Source organism: Heterodontus francisci, chromosome 20, assembly GCF_036365525.1.
Source record: "Heterodontus francisci isolate sHetFra1 chromosome 20, sHetFra1.hap1, whole genome shotgun sequence".
Taxonomy (NCBI): Eukaryota; Metazoa; Chordata; class Chondrichthyes; order Heterodontiformes; family Heterodontidae; genus Heterodontus; species Heterodontus francisci.
Genome location: NC_090390.1, coordinates 57,150,103 through 57,167,929, shown reverse-complemented (window position 1 = coordinate 57,167,929; position 17,827 = coordinate 57,150,103). Strand labels below are relative to the sequence as shown.

The following is a 17,827-nucleotide window of genomic DNA, read 5'->3' as shown; positions in this document are numbered from 1 at the left end:
TGTTGTTTAAATTTGTATAACTTGTTAGATTCGGAAATAGAATTTGCTGCTTGTGATGATGGTCATTATGTTGGGGGAAGAAAGAGTGTGCATATAAAATCCTTTATTTTTTTTCATTCCAAGAGCTTTTTGTTCTCTGATTTTTTCCTCACTGCTGTAACCAGAAGAAAAGAATTCCCAACCCAAACACATCCCAATAATAGCTCAGTAAATCTACTGAGTAACGAAGCCATGTAGAGCAGGAACGCCCCACTGTGTCAGCTCATGATGTGCTCAGTGCTGACCAATTTAGGAGAGAGGTCCTGTAACAGGAGTTAGATTCATTAATTGCCCATAACACTATATTAGGCAGCTGCCAAGGATGCCTGAATATCACCAAGTCGTTAGGAGGTTGACATATTTCAGGCGTCCTTCAGACAGGTGATACAGCCTGCTGAAATGGGTCATTTTTCTTCCCTTTTACCCACGATAAGCAAGTGAGACATGACCCAATTTCCCAGCCAGTAGTTTAATATGACCTGGTAACCTCAGCCGAGTCTCAATTGGTAGCCTCTCTAACTTAGTAGGTCCTGGGTTCAAGCCTCACTGCAGAGACTTAAGCACATAATCCAGGCTAGCACTTATACATGGACTTTCAACAGACCTTTGATAAGGCAGCACATGGCAAAACCATAGAAAGATTACGGCACAGAAGGAGGCCATTCAGCCCATCGTGTCTGTGCTGGCTGAAAAAACTAGCCGCCCAATCTAATCCCACCTTCCAGCACCTAGCCTCGCAAGTTATAGCACTTCAGGTGCATGTCCAGGTACCTTTTAAAAGAGTTAAGGGTTTCTGCCTCCACCACCATTCCTGGCAGTGAATTCCAAACACCCACCACCCTCCGGGTGAAAAGGTTTTTCCTCATGTCTCCTCTAATCCTTTTACCAATCACCTTAAATCTCTGCCCCCTAGTAATTGACCTCTCTGCTAGGGGAAACAAGCCCTTCCTGTCTACTCTATCTAGGCCTCTCATAATTTTGTACACCTCAATTAAGTCACCCCTCAGCCTCCTCTGTTCTAAGGAAAACAACCCTAGCCTATCCAATCTTTCCTCATAGCTGCAATTTTCAAGCCCTGGCAACATTCTTGTAAATTTCCTCTGTACTCTCTCCAGAACAATTTTGTCCTTCCTGTAATGTGGTGACCAGAACTATACGCAATACTCCAGCTGTTGCCTAACCATCATTTTATACAGTTCCAGCATTACATCCCTGATTTTGTATTCTATACCTCGACCAATAAAGAAAAGCATTCCATATGCCTTCTTTACTACTCTATCTACCTGTCCTGCCACCTTCAAGGACCTGTGGACATGCATTCGTAGGTCTCTCATTTCTTCTACCCCTCTCAATATCCTCCCGTTTATTGTGTATTCCCTCTCTTTGTTTGCCCTCTCCAAATGCACTACCTGACACTTCTCTGGATTGAATTCCATTAGCCACTTTTTTGCCCACTCAACCAAACCATTGATATCAATGTGGAGTCTACAGCTATCCTCTTCACTATCAACTACATGGCCAAATTTTGTGTCATCAGCAAATTACTCAATCATGACTCCCATATTTAAATCCAAATTCTTAATATATACCACAAACAGCAAGGGACGCAACACTGAGCCCTGTGGAACGCCACCGGAAACCACTATCCATTCACAAAAAGCATCCGTCAACTACTACCCTTTGTTTCCTGTCCCTCAGCCAATTTTGGATCCAATCTGCCACATTCCCCTGCATCCCATGGGCTTTCATTTTACTGACCAGTCTGCCATGTGGGACCTTGTCAAATGCCTTATGAAAATCCATGTGGACCACATCAACTGCACGACCCTCATCAATCCTCCTTGTTACTTCCTCAAAAAACTCAATTAAGTTAGTAAGACATGACCTTCCCTTAACAAATCCATGCTGACTATCCCTGATTAATCTGTGCCTTGCTAAGTGGCAGTTTATCCTCTCTCTCAGAATTGATTCTAATAATTTACCCACCACCGAGGTCAGACTAACCGGCCTATAATTACTTGACCTAACCCTCGCACCCTTCTTAAACAATGGTATAATGTTTGTAGACCTCCAATCCTCTGGCACCTCCCCCGTATCCAGTGAGGATTTGAAAATAATCCTCAACGCATCCGTTATTTCCTCCCTGGCATCCTTTAACAACTTGGGATGCAATCCATCCGGTCGTGGCGATTTATCCACTTTCAAGGATTTCAGACACTCTAGCACTTCCTCTCTCATTATGCTTATCCTGTCTAATATTTCACACTCCTCCTTTTTAACTACAATGTCTGTATCAACCCTCTCCTTTGTGAAGACAGAGACAAAAAACTCATTAACTCTTCTGCATCCACGCATATGTTTTCATGTACATCTCTGATAGGCTCTACCCTTTCCTTAGTTGTCCTCTTGCTCTTAATGTACTGATAAAACATCTTTGGGTTTTCCTTGATTTTACTTGCCAATAATTTTTCATGTCCTCTCTTTGCTTTCCTTTTTTACTTCTCCCCTACTGTTTCTATACTCCTCTAGGCTTTCTAAAGTATTAAGTTTTTTGTGATTGTCATAGCTTTCTTTATCTGCTTTAACTTACCCTGTAAGCTTCTAGATAACCAAGGGGCTCTAGATTTGGCACCCTCTATCTTTGTGGGGACATGCCTACACTGTGCCTGTAGTATCTCGCTTTTGAATGCCTCCCACTGGTTTGTCACTGATTTTCCTTCAAGCAGCTGTATCCAGTCCACTTTCACCAGATCAATTCTCAGTCTTGTAAAATTTGCCTTCCCCCAATTTAAAACTTTTACTCCTGTTTTATCTTTGTCCTTTTCCATGATTATGCTAAAACTAACTGTACTATGGCCACTATCTCCAAAATGGTCACCCACTGTTACTTCATCCACTTGCCCAACTTCATTACCGAAGACTAAAGGTAGAATTGCATCCCCTCTCATTGGGCTTGTTACATGCTGGCTAATTGTTACATGCTGGCTAAAAAAGTTCTCTTGAATGCACTTCAGTTTTGCCCTCTGTGCCCTTCACACTGAGAATTTTCCTCTTGATTCCCACTGACTTCAATTTTACTCAGTCTCCTTGATACTACTATCAGTCAAATGCTGCCTTGATGTCGAGGGCAGTCACTGTCACCTCCTGAGTTCAGCTCTTTTGTCCATGCTTGGACCAAGGTTGTAATGAGATGCTGAGTCATCCAGGCAGAACCCAAATTGAGGAGATGTGAGCAGGTTATTGGTGAGTAAGTGTCGCTTGATAGCACGGTCAATGAAACCTTCCATCACTGTTGATGATTGTGAGTAGACTGTTGAAGGAGCAATTGGTTTTATTGGATTTGTCCTGCTTTTTGTGGACATGTCATACCTGGGCAGTTTTCCACTTTTTTGAGTGGATGCCAATGTTGTAGCTGTACTGGAACGGCCTGGTTAGTGGGTACAGCTAGTTCTAGAGCACGTCTTCAGCACTACAGCTGGGATATTGTCCGACCCATAGCCTTTGCTGTATCTAGTGTGCTCTGTCATTTCTTGGTATCACATGGAGTGAATCAAACTGGCTGAAGACTGTGATGGGGGGGAGCTCAGGGGGAGCCTGAGATGGATCATCCACTTGGCACTTGAAAATGGTTGCAAACAATTTCATCTTGTCTCTTGCATGGACATGCTGGGCACTGCCATCATTGAGAACAGGGGATACTCACCCAGTTAGTTGTTTAATTGTCCACCACCACTCACAACTGGATGTGGCAGGACTGCAGAGCTTTGATCTAACCTATTGGTTGTGGGATCTTTAGCATGCTGCTTCCACTGTTGAGCATGCATGTAATCCTGTGTTATAGCTTCACTAGGTTAGCATCTTATTTTTAGGTGTGCCTGGAGCTTACTCATGGCATGTTCCCCTAAATTCCTCATTGAACCAGGGTTGGACCCCTGACTTGATGACATTGGTAGAGTGAGGTACATGACAGACGATGAGGTTACAGATTGTGGTGGAATATAATTTTGCTGCTGCTGATGGTACACATGCCTCATGGATGACCAGTTTTGGGCTGCTAGAACTGTCCTAGATCTATCCGATTTAGCACAGTGTTCGTGATACACAACAGCTGGTGTTCTCAGCATCAAGTTGAGACTGTGCAGTGGTCACTCCCACCAATACTGTTATGGATAGATGCATGTGTGACAAGTAGGCTGGTGAGGATGAGGTCAAGTGGATTTTTGCCTTGTGTTGGCTCTCTCACGACCTGCCAGAGGCCCAGTCTGGCAGATATGTCCTTCCAGTCTCGGCCAGCTTGGTCAGTAGTGGTGCTACTGAGCTACTCTTGATGATGAACGCTGAAGCCCCCAATCTGAGTTCATTCTGTGCCCTTGCTACCCTCAGAGCTTCTTCCAAGTGGTGTTCAACATGGAGGAGTACTGATTCATCAGCTGAGGACGGGCAGTAGGTAATAATCAGCAGGAAGCTTCCTTGACCATGTTTGACCTGATGTCACGAGACTTCATGGGGTCTGGAGTCAATGTTGAGGTCTCCCAGGGCCACTCCCTCCTGCCTGTATACCACCATGCATCCACCTCTGGTGGGTCTGTACTACAGATGGTACAGGATGGAGGGATGGTGATGGAGAAGTCTGGGACAGTGGGTGAAAGATATGAATCATAAAATCATAGAACATTAGCCCATCGTGTCTGTGCCAGCTGAAAAAAAAAGAGCCGCCCAGCCTAACCTCACTTTCCAGCATTTGGTCCGTATGATTCTGTGAATATGACTATGTCAGGCTGTTGCCTGACTAGTCCGTGGGACAGCTCTCCCAATTGTGGCATAAGTTCCGACATGTTAGTGAGGAGGATTTTGTTGGGTTAACTGGGCTGGGTGTACCTCTGTCGTGTCCATTGCCCAGGTCGTCCATCCATTTTTATTCTTATTCAACATTTTCATAGTGGGTTGATACAACTGAGTGGTTTGTTAGGCCAATCAGAGGACAGTTAACAGACAACCACACTGCAGTTGATCTGGAGTCATATGTAGGCCAGACCAGGTGAGAATGGCAGACTTCCTTCCCTAAACGACAATGGTGAAACAGATGGATTTTTATGACAATCCGGTAGTTCCATGGTCACCAGTTACTTGGTGGGATTTGAACTCATGTTTCCAGAGCAGGCTTCTGGATTACTCCAGTAGTGTAAGCACTATGTTACCTTTCCTGTTGTCTCATGAGCATTCATGGTAATCCTTTGAAATGACTTTAAATATGCATGAGGGTAAGGATACATGCTTAGTACACTGCATTAATGCAAGTTCATGGTAGGTTCTCATACTTTGATTGATTATGTACCTGGTAGCAAGTGAATTCATGACCAAGGTCAGAGCATGTGGGATCAGGGGACAAGTAGCTGATTGGATAGCAACTGTCTACAACGAGAAAATAAAGAGTAGAGGTTCAAGGTAGCTACTCCCTCAGAGGGTGGGAAGTAGTGTACCACTGGAATTGGTGTTGGGATCTTAATTTACATAAATGCTTTGGATTCGGGAATCAAAAAGTAAAATATCAAAATTTGTGTATGACCCCAAATTGGAGTGGTGCGGTTAATACTGATGAAGGCTGCAACAAAATAAAAGAAAACATTTAAAAACTTGCAGAATGCTCATGTAAATCACAAATAAATTTCAATATTGATAAGTGTAGTTGTTTCATTTTGGTAGTAAGAATTAGGAGACAGCCTACTCCTTGGAAAATAAGAGGTTAAGTAGGAGCACAAAAGAATCTGGGGGTACTGATACACAAGTAGCAATTCAGGTTAACAAAATCAGAATACCGCAAATAAAGCACTGGAGTTCATTTCTAGAGGAATACCATTCAAAAGCAGAAAAGGTATGTAAAATATATAGGCCGGAATTTTACACCTGCCCACAAACGAGAGAAATTGGAAGTGGGAAGCCAAATTGTTCCCAATCAAACAGAGCAAGATTTCAACACAGGTTTTCTTGTGGTTGTTTATGATAGAATACTATCATGTCTGCAACTGAAGCTAGTAACTCCCCAAGTCGGGGGAAGTAACTTGGAATAAGTTAAAAGCAGTTGAGAAAATGGCTGAGCAGTGTGGTATCACTGTACGTGGCAAGGCTAGGAAGTCTGAGTGACCAACCATTTTTCCCTTGAATCTGAAGAAGCAGAAACAGGGTTAGAAGAAAACTCCAACAGGGTATTGTTAGCAAAGATACAATTGTAATAAAGCAGGACACTTAAGAGCTGACTGCGGGAAACTAAAGGGAAAACCAATAGGGTTGATCAGGTCACACTCTCTCAGTGAAGACGAGACCCTGATGGAAAGCACAGCAAAACAAGCTGTGGCTTTAACTGCAGTAAGAGTGCAACCCAGGAAGCTTACTACTCCAAGTGCAGGAAAAGTTAATTTGATTCCTGAATGTTATTGGGATTTTGTGTTTGAAGGGAAAGTAACCCCTCGAGTGGGGAAAGCAAGCCCATAGTAATCCTCAGGGACACAGGGGCCACTAGATCCCTTTTACTGGGAAAAGGCCTGACCTTTCCCCTAGAGAGTGCAGTGAACGCCAAAATGATAGTGAATAGTATTGGAGAGCAGTGTATGTCTGTACCTGTACACCGGGTGCACCTGGAGTGTGACCTAGTTTTGGGAACGGTGACCATAGGGATTGTCCCTAGTTTGTCTGTGGACGGGGTTCACCTGCTCCTAGGTAATGATCTGATAGGAGTAAAGGTGGGAACCCCCCCCCCCTCCCACCCCAGTAGTGAAAGAAAGACTGCAGGAGGTCAGAAATTTAATAAATTTCAACTTTTCTTCTTTAAACCTAAGAAAACCTGTTTGTGCTGGTTTCTTTGCCTTATAATTGGAAAGTGGTAGACAAGGACTCACCACGGGGGAGCTAAAACACAGTGTGTTTAAAAATAAAACCCTGTTACGGTAAGACCAGGTGAAGGCTGAGAGGGACCCTCTAGATCCAGCAATTTTACTCAAATATGAACTGCAACTATTTTCATTGAATGGAATTGAAATTGTCCCACGAGAAGTTCTGATATTTTTCCGATCTACAAAGTATAGTGAAGGGGAAAGAGTGGATGCCAGTTTTCTCCACAGAAGAAGATGTGGAGGATGAGTGCTTCTGAACAACTTCTCATTGGCAATTAGATCTTTGCATTAACTAAGCATTAACACTGGTTAATTAGAAAGATGTCTACCTGTGATCTGAGCCAAGGAATAGTTGAGTGCAATGTAGCTTAAGAGAGGAAAATATACTGCTATTTAAATTTGTATAACTTGTAAGATTCAGAAATAGAATTGTTCAGTCGGAGGAAGATTTTCATTATGAGAGCGTTTAGTTCTGATTTTTTTCCCTCACTGCTGTAACCAGAGGAAAAGAATTCCAACCCCAACACATCCCAACAGTAGCTCAGTAAAGCTACTGTGAGTAATGAAACCATGTAGAGCAGGAACGTTCCACTGTGTTAGCTCATGATGTGCTCAGTGCTGACCAATTTAGGAGAGGGGACCTGTAACAGGAGTTAGACTCATTAATTAATGTATGCAATGGCTATAACAGCTATATTAGGCAGCTGCCAAGGATGCCTGAATATCACCAAGTCCATATGAGGTTAGAGTAATAAAGTCTTAGCGTTATACAACACAGAAACAGGCCCTTCAGCCCATCGGATCCCTACCGGCCATCATGCACCTATCTATTCTAATCCCATTTTCCAGCACTTGGCCCATAGCCTTGTATGCTATGGCGTTTCAAGTGCTCATCTAAATACTTCTTAAATGTTGTGAGTGTTCCTGCCTCCACCACCCTTTCAGGCAGTGTGTTCCAGATGAACATATTTTAGGCGTCCTTCAGACATATGATACAGCCTGGAAAAATTGGTAATTTTTTCTTCCATTTTACCCATGATAAGCAAGTGAGACATGTCCCAATTTCTCAGCCAATAGCTTAATATGACCTGATAATGTCAGCTGCGTCTCAATTGGTGGCACTCAATTCTCTGAGTCAGCAGGTCCTAGGTGCAAGCCTCACTCCAGAGACATAAGCACATAATCCGGGCTAGCACTGAGAAATAGGCTTTCAATAACCCTTTGATATGGCACCACATAGTGGACTCATGAATAAGTTCAGAGCATCTGGATTCAGGGGACAAGTAGCTGATTGGATAACAATTCAGTAGTGGACAAATTATTGGAATCTATTCTGAGAGACAGGATAAACTATCACTTAGAAAGGCACAGGTTAATCAAGGATAGTCAGCATGTATTTGTTAAGGGAAGATCTTGTTTGACCAACTTGATCGAATTTTTTGAAGAAGTAACAAGGAAGATAGATGAGGGTATTGCAGTTGATATGGTTTACATGGATTTTAGCAAGGCTTTTAACAAGGTCCCACATGGCAGACTGGTTAAAAGGATAAAATCCCATGGGATCCAGGGAACTGCAGCAAGGTGGATACAAAATTGGCTCAGTGGCAGGAAACAAAGGGTAATTGTTGACAGGTGTATTTGCGACTGGAGGGCTGTTTCCAGTGGCGTTCCGCAGGGCTCAGCACTGGGTCCCCTGTTTTTTGTGGTATATATTAACAACTTGGATGAAAGTATAGGGGGCATGAGCAAGAAGTTGGCAGACGACACAAAGATTGGCCGTGTGGTAGATAGTGAGGAGGATAGCTGTAGGCTGCAGGAAGATATTGATGGTCTGGTCAGATGGGCAGAAAAGTGGCAAATGGAATTCAACCTGGAAAAGCGTGAAGTGATGCATTAGGTGAGGTTAAACAATGCAAAGGAAAACAGGATTAATGGGAAAATACTGAGAAATGTAGAGGAAGTGAGGGACCTTGAAGTGAATGTCCACAGATCCCTGAAGGTAGCAGGAGAGGTCGATAAGGTGGTTAAGAAGGCATATGGAATCCTTTCCTTTAATAGCCAAGGTACAGAACATATGAGCAGGGAGGTTGTGCTGGAAATGTATAATTCATTGGTTAGGCCACAACTTGAGTGCTGTGTGCAGTTCTGGTCACCTCATTACAGAAAGGATGTAATTGCACCAGAGAGGGTACAGAGGAGATTTACAAGGATGTTGCCAGGACTGGAAAAGTGCAACTATGAGGAAAGATTGGATAGGCTGGGGTTGTTCTCCTTGGAACAGAGAAGACTGAGGGGAGATCTAATTGAAATGTACAAAATTTTGAAGGGCTTGGGTAGAGTGGAGGTGAAGGGTCTATTCACCTTAGCAGAGGGGTCAGTGATGAGGGGGCATAGATTTAAAGTGATTGGTAGAAAAATTAGAGGGGAGATGAGCAAAAACTTTTTCACCCAAAGGGTGGTGGGTATCTGGAGCTCACTGCCTGAAAGGGTAGTTGAGGCAGAAACCCTCAACTTAATCAAAAGGAGTCTGAATATGCACCTCAAGTGCTGTAATCTGCAGGACTGCAGACCAAATGCTGGAAGGTGGGATTAGAATAGGTGGATCGTTTATTGACGGGCACTGACACGATGGGCCAGATGGCCTCTTTCTGTGCCTTAAACTTTCTATGATTGTACCTGTCTACAAGAAAGAAAACAAAGAGTAGAGCTTCAAAGCAGTTACTCAGACTGGAAGAAGCTGGGAAGTGGTGTGCCACAGGAATTGGTGCTGGGACTTCCATTTGCAGAAATGTTTTAATTCGGCAATCAAAAGTAAAATATCTGCAAAATTTGCACATGATATCAAATTGGAGTGGTGCAGTTAATACTGATTAAAGCTGTAACAAAATAAAAAAAGACATTAAATAACTTGCAGCATGATCATGTAAATAGCAAATAAATTTCAATATTGATAAGTGTAGGTGTTTCATTTTGGGAGTAGGAACTAGGAGACAGCCTACTGCTTGGAAAATAAGAGGTTTAATAGGGTAGAAGCACAAAAGAATCTAGGACACAGATTCAAAAATCATGAGAAGTAGCAATCCAGGCTCACAAAACCATAAAGCCACAAATAAAGCACTGGAGATCATTTCCAGAGGAATTCCATTCAAATCAGAAAAGGTATGTAAAACATCTAGGCTGGAATTTTACACTCGCCCGCAGGAGGGGGCTGAAGGCGACTGTGTCATAAAATGATTGTGAGGCAGGGGATGCCATTCCCATCACCTTCCCACCCCAGTGCAATTTTACGAAGGGCCTTGGCGGTGAGAAATGGCCCATCCACGCAAGGCCAATGAAGGCCCTAAAGTGGCCAGTTAACTGCCACTTAAGGGTCTCTTCACGCCACCGCTAGTATTTTACCAGCAGCCAGTGGGCAGCTCAGGCCCCCCAGGAGGACGCGCAGTAAAACCTGGTGGCCTCCTTGCTGTCTAGGGTGGCCCACCTGATTGGGCACCCTGTGCCCCACTGAGGGCACCCCAGCATCAAAAGCCCAACCCCCCCCCCCCCCAATGAAATATATTCCCCCCTGTCCCAACCAAACCCCCTGCCTCACCGGGGCCCAGCTGATTGTCCCTGGTGAGGCCCCACAAATTTACCTTTTTTCCGGGGCCGGCGTCCCTCTTGCTCCACTCCCTGGCTGCAGTCCCAGCAGTGGCCTCCACTTGCAATAGCGTTGCTGGGACTGAGAGCTGCCGGCCCACTGATTGGTCACCAGCTCTAAGAGGCGGGACATCCTGCCCCGCTCGAGTCCAATTAAGCACCTAGGCTATGCAAAATCGTAGTGTGGCTCCCAGGCCCGGCGGAGAGGGCTCACTCCCGACTAGTTGGCTGCTGGGCGGAGCCTCCCAGCCAACATAAAATTCCGGGCATTGAGCTTTCTTTAGACAATCTCTGCCCCTCTTCCTGACCTTTAGTGCCCAAGGAAATTGCCCCTTTATATCATAGTGGGTATTGTAAAAAGACAGATAAATTGAAGAATTCATCAAATTTTGCTCATGTCTTTCTACTCTTTACTGCCCCAACACCTGTTATGCAGAAAGAGCAAGTGAGCTTGTATGGTTTTAATATACCTTTATAATCCTTTCATTCTCACAGTGTATTCCTTAAGATTTTCAAATGGAAATAACAGGTGTGAAGGAAGAGTTGAAATTTTATACAATGGAAGATGGGGAACAGTGTGTGATGATTCATGGACTATGAGCAATACAGAAGTGGTGTGTCGGCAAATGGGATGTGGTGAAGCTGTTGCTACACTTCCAGTGGCTCACTTTGGTCATGGCACTGGTGAAATTGTCTTGGATGATATTAACTGTCAAGGAGATGAAGACAATTTGTGGGACTGTCCAAACAGTGGCTGGCTTTCACACAACTGTCAACATTCAGAAGATGTTGCAGTTAACTGCTCAGGTATCACATTTCCTTTGTTTTCATCATTCTCTTTTGAAATGAAAGTAAGTTATAGACCAATTTAAAATGACAATGCCAAGCTTCAAAGATCTGAATGATTTTTGGATACTTTGATGATACATGATGTGGAGTTGTAGAATGTAATTTATATAGTGTCAGCTAAATTATTTACTCAAAGTTTACAGTGCAGCTTCAACCCACAACATTCTGAATCACGGACAAGCTGCCACGTAATGAGGCTGAAATTAATGCATGGATTACAGGAAGCTTCCAATAACGTTATTGTGAAGTACTTTTACAGCATCATTCCTTCTCAACTGTGAAATAATCTCCAAAAAAATGTAACATTATCACAAGCTAAACAGAAACCCATCCAATACTAATAGAGTCATAGAGAAATACAGCACCGAAACAGGTCCTTCGGCCCACCAAGTCCGCGCCGACCATCAACCACCCATTTATACTAATCCTACATTAATCCCATTTTCCCTCTCACATCCCCACCTTCCCTCAAATGGGGCAATTTCTATCCTTCCAACACATCATGAATTAAAAGCAAAGTACTGCGGATTCTGGAAATCTGAAATAAGAACAAGAAATGCTCGAAATACTCAGCAGGTCTGGCAGCATCTGTGGAGAGAGAAGCAGAGTTAACGTTTCAGGTCAGTGACCCTTCTTCAGAAGAGACAAATATTAGTTTAGTTTAGAGATACAGCACTGAAACAGGCCCTTCGGCCCACCGAGTCGGTGCCGACCATCAACCACCCATTTATACTAATCCCACACTAATTCCATATTCCCACCACACCTGTCCCTATATTTCCCTACCACCTACCTATACTAGGGGCAATTTATAATGGCCAATTAACCTATCAACCTGCAAGTCTTTTGGCATGTGGGAGGAAACCAGAGCACCCGGGGGAAACCCACGCAGACACAGGGAGAACTTGCAAACTCCACACAGGCAGTGCCCAGAATTGAACCCGGGTCGCTGGAGCTGTGAGGCTGTGGTGCTAACCACTGCGCCACTGTGCCACCCAGTGAAATGTGAAAGGTTATAAGCAAGTAAAGTAGGGGGTGGGGCAAGAGATAACAAAGAAGAAGGTGTAGATAGGACAGGGTCACAGAATAGCTGACCAGCAGGTCATGGAGCAAAGGCAAACAATATGTTAATGGTGTGTTGAAAGACAAAGCATTAGTACAGATAGGGTGTTAACGGACTGAAAATTGAACAGCTGCAAGTACAAACATGAAAAAAACAGTGCGTAAGCAAACCAAGATAAAATAAAACACGATAAATAGAAAAAAAAACAGTTTGTTCAACAGTTCATATGAGGTCGTCATATTTTAGGCGTCCTTCAGAGATGTGATACAGCCTGGCAAAATTGGTAATTTTTTCTTCCATTTTACCCATGATAAGCAAGTGACACATGACCCAATTTCTCACCAATAGCTTAATATGAACTGATAACCTCAGCCGAATCGCAATTGGTAGCACTCATCTCTCTAAGTCAGCAGGTCCTGGGTTCAAACCTCACTCCAGAGACTTAAGCACATAATCCGGGCTAGCACTTATAAATGGACTTTCAATACCCTTTGATATGGCACCACATAGTGGACTCATGAATAAGTTCAGAGCATCTGGATTCAGGGGACAAGTAGCTGATTGGATAACAATTCAGTAGTGGACAAATTATTGGAATCTATTCTGAGAGACAGGATAAACTATCACTTAGAAAGGCACAGGTTAATCAAGGATAGTCAGCATGTATTTGTTAAGGGAAGATCTTGTTTGACCAACTTGATCGAATTTTTTTGAAGAAGGAAGATAGGTAAGGGTATTGCAGTTGATGTGCTCTACATGGATTTTAGCAAGGCTTTTGACAAGGGCCCACATGGCAGACCTGTTAAAAAAATAAAATCCCATGGGATCCAGGGAACTGCAGCAAGGTGGATACAAAATTGGCTCAGTGGCAGGAAACAAAGTATAATTGTTGACAGCTGTTTTAGCGACTGGAGGGCTGTTTCCAGTGGCGTTCCGCAGGGCTCAGCACTGGGTCCCCTGTTTTTTGTGGTATATATTGATGATTTGGATGTAAATGTAGGGGGCATGATAAAAAAGTTGTAAGATGACACAAAGATTGGCCTTGTTGTAGATAGCGAGGAGGATAGCTGTAGGCTGCAGGAAGATATTGATGGTCTGGTCAGATGGGCAGAAAAGTGGCAAATGGAATTCAACCTGGAGAAGTGTGAGGTGATGCATTTGGGGAGGTTAAACAAGGCAAAGGAATACACGATTAATGGGAAAATACTGAGAAATGTAGAGGAAGTGAGGAACCTTGAAGTGAATGTCCACAGATGCCTGAAGGTAGCAGGAGAGGTCGATAAGGTGATTAAGAAGGCATATGGAATCCTTTCCTTTATTAGCTGAGGCATAGAATATAAGAGCAGGGAGGTTATGCTGGAACTGTATAACTCATTGGTTCAGCCATAACTTGAGTACTATGTGCAGTTCTGGTCACCTCATTACAGAAAGGATGTAATTGCATTAGAGAGAGTACAGAGGAGATTTACGAGGATGTTGCCAGGACTGGAAAAATGCAGCTATGAGGAAAGATTGGATAGGCTGGGGTTGTTCTTCTTGGAACTGAGAAGACTGAGGGGAGATCTAATTGAGATGTAAAAAATTTTGAGTGGCCTGGGTAGAGTGGAAGTGAAGGGTCTGTTCATCTTAGCAGAGGGGACAGTAATGAGGGGGCATAGATTTAAAGTGATTGATAGAAAAATTAGAGGGGAGATGAGCAAAAACATTCTCACCTAGAGGGTAGTGGGTGTCTGGAACTCACTGTCTGAAAGGGTAGTTGAGGCAGAAACCCTCAACTTAATCAAAAGGAGTCTGAATATGCACCTCAAGTGCTGTAATCTGCAGGGCTGCAGACCAAATGCTGTAAGGTGGGATTAGAATAGGTGGATTGTTTATCGGCAGGCATTGACACGATGGGCCAAGTGGCCTCTTGCTGTGCCTTAAACTTTCTATGATTCTATGATTGTAACTGTCTACAAGAAAGAAAACAAAGAGTAGTGCTTCAAAGCAGTTACTCAGACTGGAAGAAGTTGGGAAGTGGTGTGCTACAGGAATAGGTGCGGGGACTTCCATTTACAGACATGTTTTAATTCGGCAATCAAAAGTAAAATATCCGCAAATTTTGCACATGACATCAAATTGGAGTGGTGCAGTTAATACTGATTAAAGCTGTAACAAAATAAAAGAAGACTTTAAATAACTTGCAGATGATCATGTAAATAGCAAATAAATTTCAATTTTGATAAGTGCAGTTGTTTCATTTTGGGAGTAGGAACTAGGAGACAGCCTACTCCTTGGAAAATAAGAGGTTTAATCAGGTAGAAGCAAAAACGAATCTTGGGGTACAGATTCACAAATCATGAGAAATAGCAATCCAGGTTAACAAAACCATAAAAAGCACAAGTAAAGCACTGGAGATCATTTCTAGAGGAATATCTTTCAAAGGCAGAAAAGGTATGTAAAACATATAGGCTGGAATTTTACACCCGCCTGCAGTAGCGGGCTGGCGGTGGGGATATCAAAAGATGAGTGTGAGGCAGGTGGGTGCAATTCCCGTTGCCTTACCGCACCTGCTGAAATTTTATGAGGGGCCTTGGTGATGAAAAACGGCCCTCCCACCCCAGGCCAATTAAGGCCCTAAAGTGGCCAATTAACTGCCAATTAAGGGCCTCCTCCCAACCGCCGCTGGTATGTTAGCAGTGGCCGGTGGGCAGCGCAGGCCCCCCAGCCTGCCGCTCAGTCAAATCTGGTGGCCTCCTTGTTGTCTGGAGGGTGGCCCTCCTGATTGGGCACCGTATGCCCTACGAAGTGTCCCCCCTGCAGCACAATGGCCCAACCGCCCCCACTCAAATACTTTCCACCCCCCCCAATCCCAACCCAACCCCTTGCCTCACCGGAGCTCAACCAATTCTCCCTGGCAAGGCCCCACAAACTTAACATTTTTCCAGGGCCAGCAAAACTTGCAGATATTTCTACCCGTTTCACTGGAACTGGTCAAGATCAATGCATTTAAAGTGACCCAGGATCATCAGGATTTCCAGTCTTATACGAAATATCCCAGGGAAACTCTGCAGACCTGTCCCCTGGCTGGGTCTAGTGGCAGCAGTAGGGGCATGAAAATCCATGGCAACTACTAGCCATTAAGTCCTCCAGCTGCCTCTCTGCCCTCAGTATTCAGGACCTTCTGGCCTCCAATGGAGATCAACAACTGGAAAATCCTAACTAAAGGTTAAATTTCTAACAGAAACAAAAAATGTCAAACAAGATTCAAATAAGCTTTGAACGTCCAGGAGGCAAAGGTCCCTCCAGATGGGTGAGGTTTCATAGTCAGACCACAACACCTTCCTTTCTGAGCACTCCTGTGTGGGACAACCAGCAAATGGGAGAATTGGAGAATGAGGTGGGAGACTGGAAACGTCCAGTCCCACCTCATCCAGGATACACCTACTGCAGGTGCAGGTCAAACACCTCCAAGAAAGCTCTGGACTTCCTGGAGCTATGTTAAAGAGGCAACGAATCAAAAAACTGCCACTCTGCCCCTCTTCCTGACCTTTTTTGCCCAGGGTATTGCCCTTTTATATCTTAGTGTGCATATTAAAGCTTTCATCAAATTTTGCTCATGTGTTTCTACTATTTATTGCAGAAAGAGCAAGTGAGCTTGTATGGTTTTAATACACCTTGATAATCCTTTCATTAGAACAAAACAAAGAACAAAGATAATTACAGCACAGGAACAGGCCCTTCGGCCCTCCAAGCCTGCGCCAATCCAGATCCTCTCTCTAAACATGTCGCCTATTTTCTAAGCTTCTGTATCTCTTTTCTTCCTGCCCATTCATGTATCTGTCTAGATACATCTTAAAAGACTCCATCGTGCCCGCATCTACCACCTCCGCTGGCAATGCGTTCCAGGTGCCCACCACCCTCTGCGTAAAGAACTTTCCACGCATATCCCCCCTAAACTTTTCCCCTTTCACTTTGAACTCGTGTCCTCTAGTAATTGAAACCCCCACTCTGGGAAAAAGCTTCTTGCTATCCACCCTGTCTATACCTCTCATGATTTTGTACACCTCAATCAGGTCCCCCCTCAACCTCCGTCTTTCTAATGAAAATAATCCTAATCTACTCAACCTCTCTTCATAGCTAGCGCCCTCCATACCAGGCAACATCCTGGTGAACCTCCTCTGCACCCTTTCCAAAGCATCCACATCCTTTTGATAATGTGGCGACCAGAACTGTACGCAGTATTCCAAATGTGGCCGAACCAAAGTCCTATACAACTGTAACATGACCTGCCAACTCTTGTACTCAATGCCCCGTCCGATGAAGGAAAGCATGCCGTATGCCTTCTTGACCACTCTATTTACCTGCGTTGCCACCTTCAGGGAACAGTGGACCTGAACACCCAAATCTCTCTGGACATCAATTTTCCCCAGGACTTTTCCATTTACTGTATAGTTCACTCTTGAATTGGATCTTCCAAAATGCATCACCTCGCATTTGCCCTGATTGAACTCCATCTGCCATTTCTCTGCCCAACTCTCCAATCTATCTATATTCTGCTGTATTCTCTGACAGTCCCCTTCACTATCTGCTACTCCACCAATCTTAGTGTCGTCTGCAAATTTGCTAATCAGTCCACCTATACTTTCCTCCAAATCATTAATGTATATCACAAACAACAGTGGTCCCAGCACGGATCCCTGTGGAACACCACTGGTCACACGTCTCCATTTTGAGAAACTCCCTTCTACTGCTACTCTCTGTCTCCTGTTGCCCAGCCAGTTCTTTATCCATCTAGCTAGTACACCTTGGACCCCAAGCGCCTTCACTTTCTCCATCAGCCTGCCATGGGGAACCTTATCAAACGCCTTACTGAAGTCCATGTATATGACATCGACAGCCCTTCCGTCATCAATCAACTTTGTCACTTCCTCAAAGAATTCTATTAAGTTGGTTAGACATGACCTTCCCTGCACAAAACCATGTTGCCTATCACTGATGAGCCCATTTTCTTCCAAATGGGAATAGATCCTATCCCTCAGTATCTTCTCCAGCAGCTTCCCTACCACTGACGTCAGGCTCACCGGTCTATAATTACCTGGATTATCCCTGCTACCCTTCTTAAACAAGGGGACAACATTAGCAATTCTCCAGTCCTCCGGGACCTCACCCGTGTTTAAGGATGCTGCAAAGATATCTGTTAAGGCCCCAGCTATTTCCTCTCTCGCTTCCCTCAGTAACCTGGGATCGATCCCATCCGGACCTGGGGACTTGTCCACCTTAATGCCCTTTAGAATACCCAACACTTCCTCCCTCCTTATGCCGACTTGACCTAGAGTAATCAAACATCTGTTCCTAACCTCAACATCCG

General features: G+C 44.1%; 1 pseudogene; it reads left to right on the top strand.

Annotated features, from left to right (window-relative positions):
* Positions 1 to 17,827, top strand: part of LOC137380874 (deleted in malignant brain tumors 1 protein-like) — a 71,943-nt pseudogene that overhangs the window by 32,711 nt on the left and 21,405 nt on the right.